This window comes from Macaca mulatta, chromosome 3 (genome assembly GCF_049350105.2).
Source record: "Macaca mulatta isolate MMU2019108-1 chromosome 3, T2T-MMU8v2.0, whole genome shotgun sequence".
Classification (NCBI taxonomy): domain Eukaryota; kingdom Metazoa; phylum Chordata; class Mammalia; order Primates; family Cercopithecidae; genus Macaca; species Macaca mulatta.
Genome location: NC_133408.1, coordinates 32955123 through 32969083, shown reverse-complemented (window position 1 = coordinate 32969083; position 13961 = coordinate 32955123). Strand labels below are relative to the sequence as shown.

General features: G+C 37.3%; 1 pseudogene across 1 annotated transcript; it reads left to right on the top strand.

Annotated features, from left to right (window-relative positions):
* The first annotated feature begins 6023 nt into the window (after positions 1 to 6023).
* Positions 6024 to 13659, top strand: LOC100424422 (DNA-directed RNA polymerase II subunit RPB3 pseudogene; annotated as a pseudogene). The gene is made up of 2 exons (XR_013415946.1): positions 6024 to 6163; positions 10822 to 13659. The product of XR_013415946.1 is annotated as a DNA-directed RNA polymerase II subunit RPB3 pseudogene (transcript).
* Positions 13660 to 13961: the final 302 nt, after the last annotated feature.

Genomic DNA, 13961 nt, shown 5'->3' with positions numbered 1-13961 from the left:
CCAGTCTCTTTGCTAAAGCGTAGCAAGAGTGACCTTTGTTCCAGTTCCCAATAAGTTCCTCATCACCATCTGAGACCACTTTAAGCTGGACTTCATCGTCCATATCATGTGTTTTGGTCAATACTACTCAACAAATCTCTAGGAAGTTCTGAACTTTCCCTCATCTTCCTGTCTTCTTCTGATCCCTCCAAACTGTTCCAACCTCTGCCCATTATCCAGTTCCAAAGTCACTTCCACATTTTCAGGTGTCTTTATAGCAATGCCCAGCTCCTCTAGTACCGAGTTTTTATATTAGTTCATTTTCACACTTCTATAAAAATCTATGTGAGACTGAGTAATTTATAAAGAAAAGAAGTTTAATTGACTCACAGCTCCATAGGCTGTACAGGAAGCATGGCTGGGAGGCCTCAAGAAATTTACAATCAAGGTGGAAGGTGAAGGGGAAGCAAGGATATCTTACCACGTCAGAGCAGGAGACAGAGAGAGAATGAGCAAACAGGGAAGTACTAAACAACCAGATCTTTTAAACAACCAGATCTCCTGAGAACTCACTCACTATAGTGAGAACATCAAGGGGAAAATCCAACCCCCGATCTAATTACCTTCCTCTGGATCCATCCCCCAACAATGGGGATTACAATTTAACATGAGATTTGGGTGGGGACACGGAGCCAAACCATATCACCTTTTAAGGATTTATTTTTAGAAGTAAGATCAAAGGGTATAAACATTCTTATGACAGAGGGCATGACATAAGAATTTAGAAAACAGAGAATTTAGAAAATAGTCCAGAATTGCTGTCCAGAAAATATTAACTATTGAAAAGAAAATAAGCATTTAAAATAGAATACAAAGTTAAGCATAAAAGTATTAACATCTAATTATTATACGCTTTCTGTAATTGAACTTGAACGGTTAGGACAATTTTTAAAGGCAGTATGGTGGTTAAGCATTGCCTTTGAAGCCATGCTTTATGGGTTTAATTCCATTGTGCTATTTGCTTGTTGGGTATTGTATAATTTTGCTATGGTTTCCATAAGAGAATAGCACAGATTTGGTGGCACAAACAACAGAATTTTATTTTCATAACTCTGAAGGCTGGAAGTCCATGATCATGGTGCAGCGTTGGGTTCTAATGAGGCCTCTCCTCTTAGTTTGCCGATGGCCATCTTCTTGCTGTGCCCTCACACGGTCTTCTTTTCTGTGCATGTGCATGCCTGGTGGGTCTTCCTCTTATTAGAAGGTCATAGGTCTTACTGGATTATAGCCTCACACTTCTGACCTCATTTAACCATATTAACCTCCTTATAGACTCTATCTCCAAATATAGTCACATCAGGGGTTAGTGATTCAACACATGAATATTGGGAGGACACAATTCGATCCATAACAGGTATGGTTGGCCAAGTTACTCAATGTCTGCATATCTGAGTTATCTCATTTGTAAAATCAAGGTAATAACACTTTTTGGCTATGATGGGATTAAATGTGCTTTTATGCATAAAGCATTCAAGAACAGTGCCCAGCACATGGCAAGTATTCAATAGATAAGTAGTGTCACATTTAAAAATTAAAAGTTTACATGGGCATGGTATGAATTAATCATAATACACTATAAAAAATAGCTTCCATAGCAGAATTTCTAAGTTTGATACAATATTAATTCTTATAATTATTAGGAGTAATTAGTATTAATGGAGAAGAAATAGAAACTTTAAGCAAGTAATCTAAAATCATATAATGAATTGACAGCATGATTAAGTGCAAATGTTTCAAGAAAAGTTATATTCTTTTAATTCCTTTGAAATTAAAATAACTGTCATAAAGAAGGCTAGTCATCATCTATAGTAAATATTTTTGCATTGTAATAGGTGGAAATATGGGTTTAAAAATTTTTTTAAATCACTTGGAAGATTTCACTTATTTCTGCTTTTTTAAACTGCTCCATCCACATAGAAAATAAACCTCCCAATACAACTAGCTCTAAAATGTTTAGTAGGATGTTTATGAATAAGCAAAATAGGCCAGGCACAGTGGTTCATGCCTGTAATTCCAGCACTTTAGGAGACCAAGGCAGGTGGATCACCTGAGGACAGGAGTTCAAGACCAGCCTGACCAACATGGTGAAACCCCATCCCTACTAAAAATGGAAAATTAGCTGGGTATGGTGGCACATGCCTGTAATTCCAGCTACTCAGGAGGCTGAAGCAGGAGAATCGCTTGAACCCAGGAGATGGAGGTTGCAGTGAGCCAAGATTGCGCCACTGCACTCCAGCCTGGGCAACAAGAGTGAAACACCTTAAAAAAAAAAAAAAAAGAATAAGAAAAATAAGTGCCAAGATACTAAGAGCATCCATATTACCTCCTTATTGAAATAAACGTAGTGGAAAATGAAGCAGCCCACAAATGATACCTGAGCTATATTTTGTGAGGAGTGGTAGGCAAGGTAACATTGAAAATGCAAAGGAGCAGATGATTAAGATAATATAGATATTCATGGAATATCCTTGAGTATAGCTGAAGGACGCCTAACTCAGCATGACAGGGAGAGATTAGGCAAGAATTCCAGCGTCATAGTGGTCATCTTGGAATAATGGAGAAATGGCATTGAGGTGAAGATGACTACAAGAGAGCTGGCAATAGAGGCAGTGGAAAGGGATAGCTTAGCCAAGCAGAGGTGTAGAAGACAGGCTTAAATGTGACAAAACTAAAGGCAGATAGAGTAGTAAAGACAGCTCTGATGATCCAGCCAGAATTAGGTAGTGGAGATAAAAGAAAAAGAGCAGAAAAGGTTGAGAAACACTTAAGCATTAAAAGTATTAGAACTATGGATGGGTAGATATGGAACTGTGGGAAAGGAAAAGGATTAGACAGCAATTTAGGAAGAGGAGCAATTTAGAGGGAAGATGACACATTCAGATTTCAAAATATTAGGATCCATGTGATGATAAGTGGTTGACAGAAGGTTGAATATATAAATGCAGAGCATGGGGATTAAGGCAGGGTTGTACAGCAGTTGAAACAAGAGACTGGACAAGATCACCCACAGAGTATTAAAAATGATAAGTGGGTAGGGAGAAGAAAGGGATAAAGTGAGGTATAAAAATACAGTCAGATAGAAGAAATAATCCCTAGTATTAAGTAAATTGGTAATCGTAGTAAACAATAACCTATTGTACATTTCAAAAGAGGTAGCAATGAATAATTACAATGTTTCCAGCATAAATAAAATATAAATGTTTAAGGTGATGGATATCCAAATTACCCTGATTTGGTTATTACACATTATGTGAATGTATCGAAATGTCACATGTACCACAAACACATTTAAATTTATCATGTATCAACAAAAAATATTTTGCCCAATGACTTAGAGACAGAAGCCTGGAAAACATCAATATTAAAGGAAAAACCACACAGATGAAACCCATGAAGGATCCAGAGGAGAGATGAAAACCAGAAAAAACCTGAATTACAGAAGATACATGTGCAGAGATTCTAACATAGGGGAGCCTTTGATAAAAGCCCACTGAATATGCCAAAAAGAAATTAATTTGTGATCTTAGAGATGTCAGTGTCTGTATGGTGAGGGAACTAGGAAGATGAACAGATTGTAGTGAATTCCTCTGAGTAGGAGATGAACGTCTAGAAATACCTTAGAATATTTCTCAGCTTATACAGGCAAGAAATAGTGTCTCACCTAAGGTAATATCTCTGTAGTGAAACACAGACAGAAGTGTTCAAAATAAATGATGTGCAGAGACTAGATGGAGAAGTCTGGCCCAGATAGGAGACTACAGTTTAAGCTAGGATTATCAGCCTAATGAAATGCTTTACTTGGGAGAAAACAGAATTTCAAATGGAGAGCTAGCCAATGAGAAAAGAAAATGCATCATTATTTCAAACAGAAAACGAAGGAACCACAAGCAGAAGTAGCAGTAAGGTTGACTTTTGATGTCATGTCCTGCAAATTACTCAGACAGGATTCCTTAAATACCCTAGACTAAGGGCAGGACAAGTTTCAGAGAATGAACTGGGCTTGAATGTGTCAGTAAAGATCAAGTTGCTCCAACAAAAGGAGAGGAGTGTGGGCACAGGGAGCTCGGGAAGCATAGGAAGAGATTGACAGGGGAAAACATGATTTTACAAGTTTAATCTGCATAGATATGCAAGATGGGCTTCACAGCTAAACTGTTAGGACACATGAAAGAGTCAGGGAAGTAAATTATCCAATGGAATAAGAAATGGACAAAGAAAAAAAGAATAGCATGTCAGAAGTCAAATACATGAGAGTTTCCATGCCTGGCACATAAGAATGTGGTAAAGTTTTATTGAATGAAGAAATGAATGAGTAAACAAATTAATGAAAAAATAATGAATGCGAAGACTGGTCACAGTTTCATTGTTTTACTTTATCTAAATTAAGATAGAAACACAGTATCCATGCTTCATCTAAAATTTCCACTTTTTAAATTATGCATGGATTATCCCCCTCACCCCCAAACTTCTCTAGACAAGAGCTGACTTTATAAAAGAAAATAAAACGTTAATTAAATTTTATTTATTTGGAAAATTAAATAGAATTGGTGGAAGCCATTGATGAAAATCACTTACAAACATAAAGAATTAGTTTTCCTTTACTATTGTCCTACTTTTCAGTTTCCTCTCAGTAGGAAAGTTATTAATCTGTTGTGTTTTATTGCAGAGTCATAATTTTACATTTAATTATACATACAACCTGCCCTAAGCATACCCTTACTAAAGGGCATACCTTAATAAAGACGATACAACATGCCTCCATAACTTAGCAAGGTCAATCCGTGAGAAGAATAAATAAAAACGTAATTTAGTAACTGCTAGAATAATCTGAGAAGATAGAAATGAAGATCATGTCTGGAGGACAAAATGATTTTTAAAAAATAGAAAATGATGAAGTCACAAGGTAAATGATAAAAAGGGCTGGATTTGGAGTCAGAAGACAAGGGTTCTTGTTCTGTGACTGACTTTGTAGTCTAGGACAAACCATTTAATGTGTCTTGCTTTGTTTTCCTCATCCACTATGCAGAAGTCATAGTGATCTTTTTAAAACATAAATCAAATCACATCACTTCCCTGCCTAAAATCCTCCAATAGTCTCTTCTTACAACTGGAATGAAATCTAACCCCTTCCTCTTGACCTTCAGCATTGTGAACATGAACGGAACCCTGCCTACCTCTTTAAACTCCTGTCTTTTCCTTTTTCCTTTCATTCACTGTTCCTAGATTGTTCTTCAACCCTGTGAAGCTCACATTTGCTGTTTGTCTGCCTGAAATACTGAGTCCTAGGTCCTCTTGTTGTTGACTATTTCTTGTTATTTAGGTGTCAGCTCAGATGCTACCTGCTGAGAGATGCCTTACTTTACTTTCTGTAGAAAAATAGCTACCTTACTCTCATCCATCAATCGCTTTCAAAGAACTGTAACTTATTTTTGTTAAACTAAGTATAGAAAATAATATCTTGTTTACTATTTAAGTCTTTATATATTGTGTGTGTCCTCCTATCAGACATCTCCTTGCCTATCTTGTTCATCACTGAAATCTTTGACTCTGGCTAACAATTTATGCTTCACAAGAATTTGTAGATGAAAGGAGAAAAAAAGGGAAAAAAAAGGAGAGGAGAGAAGAGAAGAAAGGAAAGGAATGAAAGGGGAAGGAAAAAAGAGGAAGAAAGGGAGGGAGAAAACAAATAAATAAAATAGTTGGCAATAAAATGAGAAAAAAATATGAGAAATTATATTGGGAAAAAACCATCAAGGCATTGTTTAAATATCACTTCATGCTTGAATATATTTAAATACCATAAACTTGTTATGATTTAAAGGAACTCCAAAGACTATTGTTTTCATTTTCTTGATATTTCAGTGAAGCCTGCAAAATGTATATGTGGGGAAGTGAGAGTAGATGTGTGATTTAATTTTTGTGCTTTATTTGGGTGAAACTGGTGTATGAAGAAACATAAGAGACACCCTCAGAGCACAATCAAGATGTCAGCATTCACAAACCCATGTGCTACCCCTCTAAATTATACTCCTCCAGATGGCTTGGTTAATTTTGAAGTGGATAAAGCTAACAGTGCCAGATCACACCCAAGCAGTATAAAACTGTATAAGAACACAATAAAACAGTAATAAACAATAGATTATTTTAGTGGCATATGGCAGATACTGAGTCAGGCCAGCCTCAAATGTAATCTTTGGATTCTGTTTAAAAATCAGTGTCTGAGTTAGAGCATTAGCATTCAAAGCACTCCTGTAAGCAGTAAGCAACTATTCTAAAGAAGAGAAAGGGAGGGTCAGATAAAGGAGAAAAGGAAAACACAATGGTCACTGGAGAAGAAAGATAAACAAGAAATAATAAGCAGTGCTTGCATGACAATCTACAAGGGGAAACATAAAATTCATGAAAGCATTCAACAGGAAGAGATGGCAACAAGTAGACCAATATGAAGGAAATGGATGTGGGAGCTCCCAGCAAGAAGGGGAGCAAACGAGAAAGAGGAAAATCCATATAAACAAAATAACAATTCCTCCCTTTTCTGAATATCTGGACATAAAATTTATTATCTTCCCTTAAAATGACAAAAATTGTATGTTGTATCATAAAAGTTGGAAATATATTGTTAAAACCTTAACTCTGCAATCCCTAAGTAAAAATTCCCTCTTCCGAACATGTCTTCACCCCTACACTAAACCCAACCATCTTCTCCTGGGAGAGGGATGCTTCAGAACAATGAGAGATCCGTTCAAATTGCTGAAATTAAAGCTTCCAAGTGAAGAGCCCAGGATATAGCCCCTTTTACCTAATTACATCCTATTCATACTATGTATTTCAACGTAAACAAGACTTCCTCCATACCAAGTGAGAGATTGTACACCTAGACACTACATAAAAAAGTATTTTTTCCAGAAAAATACTTTTCAAGTGAGAGTTTTGTTAATGGTTAGTTTCTTGATAACATGAGTGATCTGAACAAAGTTAATTATCCACATAATTAACTATATGTGGCTGAATAGGAAGTCCCAGCCTTCATTCCCACTCAGAAACACTAATTGCACACAAATGGACACACTAAACATTTTTACCTGAATTCCAGATTCCAATTAAGATGTTGTAGTATTCCAAGTGTGCACAAAGTAGGGAATAGTCAAATCGAGTTGAGTAAGAAGAGCAATTTCATTTACCTGTGTCAGCCTCTCCCCCAAGTTAGCACAGCTCAGTGCCAAGACAGAATGCCTCTTTCACATCTGTTACCTCTGGGAGAAAAGAATTGAGCATGCCTCCGACATTCCAGCTTTTCACAGAGCTGCCCAAGAAACTGGTCTCTGACTTCCTTGATTGGTGTGCCAACAGAACTAGCACAATTTGAATGCCTGGGGATCACTGAGGACAATGGAAAGCAGCAGGTGGCTTGATATGGTTGGCACAGCATGGCACAATTGGGTGAAGAAGTGCACAACTTAAGACTTCTTCCTTAGCAAGGAGGGATAAGAGTGGAGCATGTGTTGACACTCTGGCTCTTCAGAGGGCTGCCCAAGGGACTAATTTCTGTCTTGCCTCACTTGGAGCACTGACGGAACGAGCATAGTTTGGATGCCTTGGAGCCACTGAGAACAAAAGTTTAAAACAAAACAAAACAAAACAAAAACAGTAGGCAGTTTGCTATAGCCCCCATATCTCAGTAAAATCAAGAGAAGATGCACAACTCAAGGCTCCTCCTTCAACAGGGAGGGAGAAAGGAGCAGAGAATGAGTCTGTCATTCTAGCTTCTTGGAACACCAGCTTCTGAGAAACCGATATCTGTCTCACCTTACTCAGTGTACTGAGAGGAAGCTGGCATGCTCTGGATGTTTGCCAGCCACTGACAACAAAAGAGAGTGGGAAACTTGCAGTTGTAGAACCAGAGAACATGTGGTGCCACAGACAGATATCAGAAAAGATAATGAGTTCCTGAGGGGAAACAAAAAGCACAGTAAACCTCTCTGAGAAATTGCATGCACAGGCCCAGATACCGCCAAAAAAGTTCCAGAGGATTCCAGAATCGCTTTCTGGGCTACTTAGTGGGAGTCTTATAACAAAGTCAGTCTGAAGACTGGGAGAAGTGACAGATCCCAATATAAAGCTACAAGGTGCATGAAAAACAAGGAAACACGGCTCAACCAAAGGAATAAACTAAATCTCCAGAAACTGGACCTACAAAGAGGTATGTGGACAACTTGAAAGAGAATTCAAAATAATTGTCATAAAGATGCCTAGTGAGCTCAAATAAATAACAAATGAACAGAATAAAGCATCAAGAAAGATACAGAAAATATAAAAAAGAAGGTTTGGAGCTGAAAAAGAAAATAAACTGCAAAATTCACTGGAGAAGTTTAATGGCAGACTTGATATGCAGGAGAAAACATTAGCAAACTTGAATACGAGTCATGTGAAATTATCTGCTAGAGGCACAAAATGAAAAAAGAATGACAAAGAATAAAGAAAACCTAAGGGACATATGAGGCACCATCAAACGGACCAATATTTGCATTATTGTTGTTTCAGAGGGGAAGAGAGAGAGAACAGGGCAGAAACATTACTTAATAAAATAATGGCTGAAAATTTCCCAAATGTAAGGATGGAAATGGACATCTAGATTTGAGAAACTACATGCTCTAACTAAGATGAATTCAAGGAAACACATACCAAGTAACATCATAATCAAATTGTCAAAAGTCAAAGAAAAACAATTTTGAAAGCACCAGGAGAAAAGCAACTTGTTATGAACGAGAGACTATCACCAGATTTCTCAGAAGAAACATTCCAAGACAGAAGAGAAGTGGAATGATATATTAAAATGCTGACAGAAAAAAAACACCCTGCCAATCACGAATACTGTATCCAGAAAAACTATCCTTCAATAATTAAGGAAAAATACTTTCCCAGATAAAGAAAAGCTGAGGAAATATAAAAAGATGCAATTTGTGACATCAATAGCATAAAGTGTAGGGGAGGTGAGTAAAAGTTAAGCGTTTTTGTATAGAATTGAAGTTATCAGTGTAAAGTAGATTATTTTAACAATAACATGTTTTATGTAAGTTTTGAAAGTACCTATAGGAGATTCTCAAAAGAAAATGAGAAAGAAACCAAAACATGCAACTACAAAAAAGTCAGAAAAATACAAAGTAAGACAGTGACAGCAACAGTGAGTCAAAAAGCTACAAGACAGCTAGAAAGCAATTTAAGAAATGGCAATAGTAAGTCCTTTCCTATCAATAATTACTTTAAATGTAAATAAATTTAACTCTCAATTAAAAGACTAATATAGTGGCTGAATGGATTTAAAGAAAACAAGACTCAACTATACGCTGTATACAAGAAATGCACTTTGGACTTTAAGACCCACACAGGCTGAAAGTGAAAGGATGGAAAAAATAATCCACACAAATGGTAGTCAAAAAAGACAGCAAGAGTGGTCAAATTTATATCAGACAGAGTAGATTTTAAGTCAAGAGCTGCCAAAAAGACAAAGAAGGACAAGGATATTATATAATGATATACGGGTCAATCTGCCAGGAATATGTAACAATTATAAGTATACATGTGCCCATAATAACAGCACCCAAATATAGGAAGCAATCAATGAAAGAATTTAACAGAGAAATAGACACCACACGATAACAGTAGGGAATTTCAATACACTACTCTCAATAATTGATAGAACATCCAGACAGAAGATCAATAAGGAAATAAATAAATAAGAGGATTTGAACCAGACTATAGATCAAATGGAACTAACAGACATTTGCAGAACATTCCATCCTACAGCAGCAGAATACATATTTTTCTCAAGCATGCATGAAACCTTCTCCAGAATAGATCACATGTTAAGTCACAAAACAAGCCTTAACAAATTTAAGAAGATTGAAACTGTGCCAATTATATTTTCCAACAACAATGGAATGAAATGGAAAGCAAAGGAAAATGGAAAAGTTCTTAGATATGTGGATATTAAACAACACATTGTTGAATAATCAATGAGTCAAAGAATAAATCAGAATGTAAATTTTAGAAAAATATTTTGAGACAAAAATGAAAAGAGAACATAACAAAATGTATAGGACGCACCATGACCAAGTCAGATTTATCCCTGGGTTACACGGATGGCCAACATACAAAAATAATCAATATGAGACACCACATTAACAGAATAAAGGATAAAAATTACATTATTATCTCAATATATGCAGAAAAAGCATCTGAAACATTTAACACTCTTTCATGATAAAAACACTCAATAAACTAAGAATAGAAGAAAATTACCTCAACATAATACAGGTTACAGTGAATGTCATACTATACAGTGAAAAACTAAAAGCTTTTCCTCTAAGATCAGGAATCAGTTAAGGATGCCCACTCTGACCACTTCCATTCAACATACTACTGGAAGTCCAGGCCAGAGAAATTAGGCAAGAAATATAATTAAAAGTCATCCAAATAAGAAAGAAAGAAAATTTCACTGTTTGCGGATAATATGATGCTATATGTGGAAAACCTTGACAATTACACACAGAGACACACACACGTTCACAAACCATTAGAACTAATAAACCAATTAAGCAAAGTTGCAGGATACAAAATCAACGCACAAAAATCAGTTGAGTATATGTACACTACCAATGAACAATTGGAAACAAAAATGAAGAAGATAGTCCATTTACAACTGAATCAAAAAGAATAAAATTCTTAGTAATAATCTAAACTGAGAAGTATTATAAAATATGTAGACACTGAAATCTAAAAAAGATTGCTAGCCTCCCCCCCGCCCACACACACACACACAAATAGGGGACACAATGCCTTAAGCCAACCAGCCCACAATGTCAAGTTCATCATCCAGAACACCAACCCGGCAGTGGCTATTTCGATTCGGAGTGTCTTCTCGCTGAGGTGCCCATAATAGTCATTGACTGGGTTCAAATTGATGCCAATTCCTCAGTTATTCATGATGAGTTCATGGCTCGCAAACTTAGATTAGTTCTCCTCATTAGTGATGACATTGTAGACAAGCTGCTATCCTCCCGGGACTTCCCATGTGAAGAGTTCTGCGAGTGCTTGGTGGAGTTCACCCTCGATGTGCAGTGCAATGAAAAGCAGACTTGACATGTCGTGTCTTGAGACCTCATCTCCAACAGCCCCCAGGTCATTCCAGTGAACCAAGATGATGACCCTAATGACTACGTGGAGCAGGATGACATTCTCATCATCAAGTTGAGAAAGGGCCAGGAGCTGAGACTTTGAGCCTATACGAAAAAATGCTTTAGCAAGGAGTATGTTAAGTTGAACCCTACTGCAGGGGTGACTTGAATACAATCCAGACAATGCCATGAGGCAGGCAGTGTACCCCAAACCCAAGGAGTGGCGCAAGGGTGAGCACTTGGAGCTGGATGAGGATGAGTCACAGGTGCCCTGTGACCCCAAGGGCAAGCCAGAAAGGTTTTACTACAACATGAATTCTTATGGCTCTCTGTGTCCTTAAACCATGTCCTCTTAGTTCTCACTGGATTGAAGAAGAAGCTGAGGGATTTACAAACTCAATTAAGCCACGAGATCCAGAGTGACATGCTAACTATAAACTAGCTGCAGCTTGCTGCTTCAGCCAGAATGGGGATTTAAGCCAGCAGCTGGATTTGGGGGGTGTCTCTTGAGACTCTTCTAGTTTTTGGAAATCTAGTCTACTGTTGCTTGAGCTTCTTGGCAGGTCATCAGTACCAACTAGAAGCAGGAAATAGACTACTAGGGATGCCAGCGGCTTTTAAGCGGGACAGTTTTTTACTGGCCCTAACTGCTAATTGCCATCAGTGCTCCACAGATCCCAAAACATCCCTGTTAGCCTGTTTCCTAATGCAGCTGTAGGGGAGCCAACCGGACTTCTCTCCTGGTTAGTTCAGCTCTTTACTTTAAATGCTTTCTATCCAAAAGGAATAATTTCAATTGTACCTTAGATTTCTGGTTTTAAGATTGAATGTCACAGCCTTCATTCAAAGGGCCTATAAACCCTTCCAGTTCTTTCCCCAAGGCTGGCCTACTAGCCCTTCAAATTCCCAGGTGTCTTTAATTTGAGAAGTAACCTTCTGGGAATAACATCAGACCCTGGCTGTGCCCTCCCCACGATGTAAACACAATATTTCACTCTCTACCCAGCAATTACAAACCCCTTCACCACCAATACCTGATTATTTAGTTTGTTGTTGGTGGTGGTGGTAGCGGTGGCAGCGGCCAGCAGGAGCAAGGGCCCCTCCCACATACACAGAAGTATTTCATTTCACCTAAATGAAGGCTCTGGCCCTGACCTCTTAACACTATCTCCAGGGAGGAACATGCACAAAGCAGTTAATTAGGTAGCCTGGAAAAAACACAGAAAGAAAGAGATATTTATTGATTAACAGAAGTTGTCTTTTTAAAAGTGTTTATTTTCGGTAATGAAAAGCACAACATAATCTCAAAAAAATTAAAAAAGAAAATAAAAAGAAAAGAAGACACAAATAAATGGAAAGACTTCCCATGTTCATGGATCAGAAGACATTGTTCAAATGTCCATACCATCCAAAGTCTACACATTTAATGCAATCCCTATTAAAGTCCTAGTGACATTTTTCACAGAAATTGACAGAACAATTCTAAAAATTGTACAGAAGTACAAAGGACCCCAAAGTAGCCTAAACAATCTTGAGAAAAAGAACAAAACTGGAGGCCTCAAACTTTGTAACTTTAAAACATATTACAAAGCTACAGTCATCAGAAGACCATGGTACTGCAATAAAGATAGACATACCGGCTAATGGAACAATACTGAGAGTTCAGAAATAAACCCACACATATACAGTCAAATGATCTTTGACAGGATGCCAAGACAACACAATGAGAAAAGGATAGTATCAAAAAATTGGTGCTGGACAAACCAGATATTCACATACAAAAGAATAAAATTGGATCCTTATTTTATACCATACACAAAAATCAACTCAAAGTAGATTAAAGACTTAAACATAAGACATGAATTTATAAAACTCCAAAAAGGCAACATAGGGTAAAATCTTCATAACATTCGTCTCGGCAATTAATTCTTGGATATGACACCAAAAGCACAGTAACAAAAGCAAAAATAGACAAATGGATTTACATCAAATGAAAAAGCCAGAAACTAAAAATCTTCTGCAGAGTAAAGGAAATAATCAACCGAGTACAAAGGCAACCTACAGAATGAGAGAAAATATTTGTAAACCATATATCTGACAGGGGGTTAATATAAAAATATACAAGAGGCCGGGCGTGGTGGCTCAAGCCTGTAATCCCAGCACTTTGGGAGGCCGAGACGGGCGGATCACGAGGTCAGGAGATCGAGACCATCCTGGCTAACACAGTGAAACCCCGTCTCTACTAAAAATACAAAAAACTTAGCCGGGCGAGGTGGCAGGCGCCTGTAGTCCCAGCTACTCGGGAGGCTGAGGCAGGAGAATGGCGTGAACCCGGGAGGCGGAGCTTGCAGTGAGCTGAGATCCGGCCACTGCACTCCAGCCTGGGTGACAGAGCGAGACTCCGTCTCAAAAAAAAAAAAAAAAAAAAAAAAAAAAATACAAGAAACTCAATAGCAGAAAATAAAAATAACTATCTTCAAAGAAGAGATACAAATGATCAACAGGCATATGAAAAGATATTTATCACTAATCATTAGAGAAATGCAAATCAAAGCCACACTGAGGTGTCATCTCATACTCCTTACGATGGTCATTATAAAAAATTAATAATTAAAAAAATAAAATAAAGTGTTGGCAAGTATGTGGACAAATTTGAACCTTGTGCACTATTGGTGAGAATATAAAATGATGTTGGCACTATAAAAAAAAAAACAGCATAGAGATTCATAGAAAAATTAAAAATAAAAA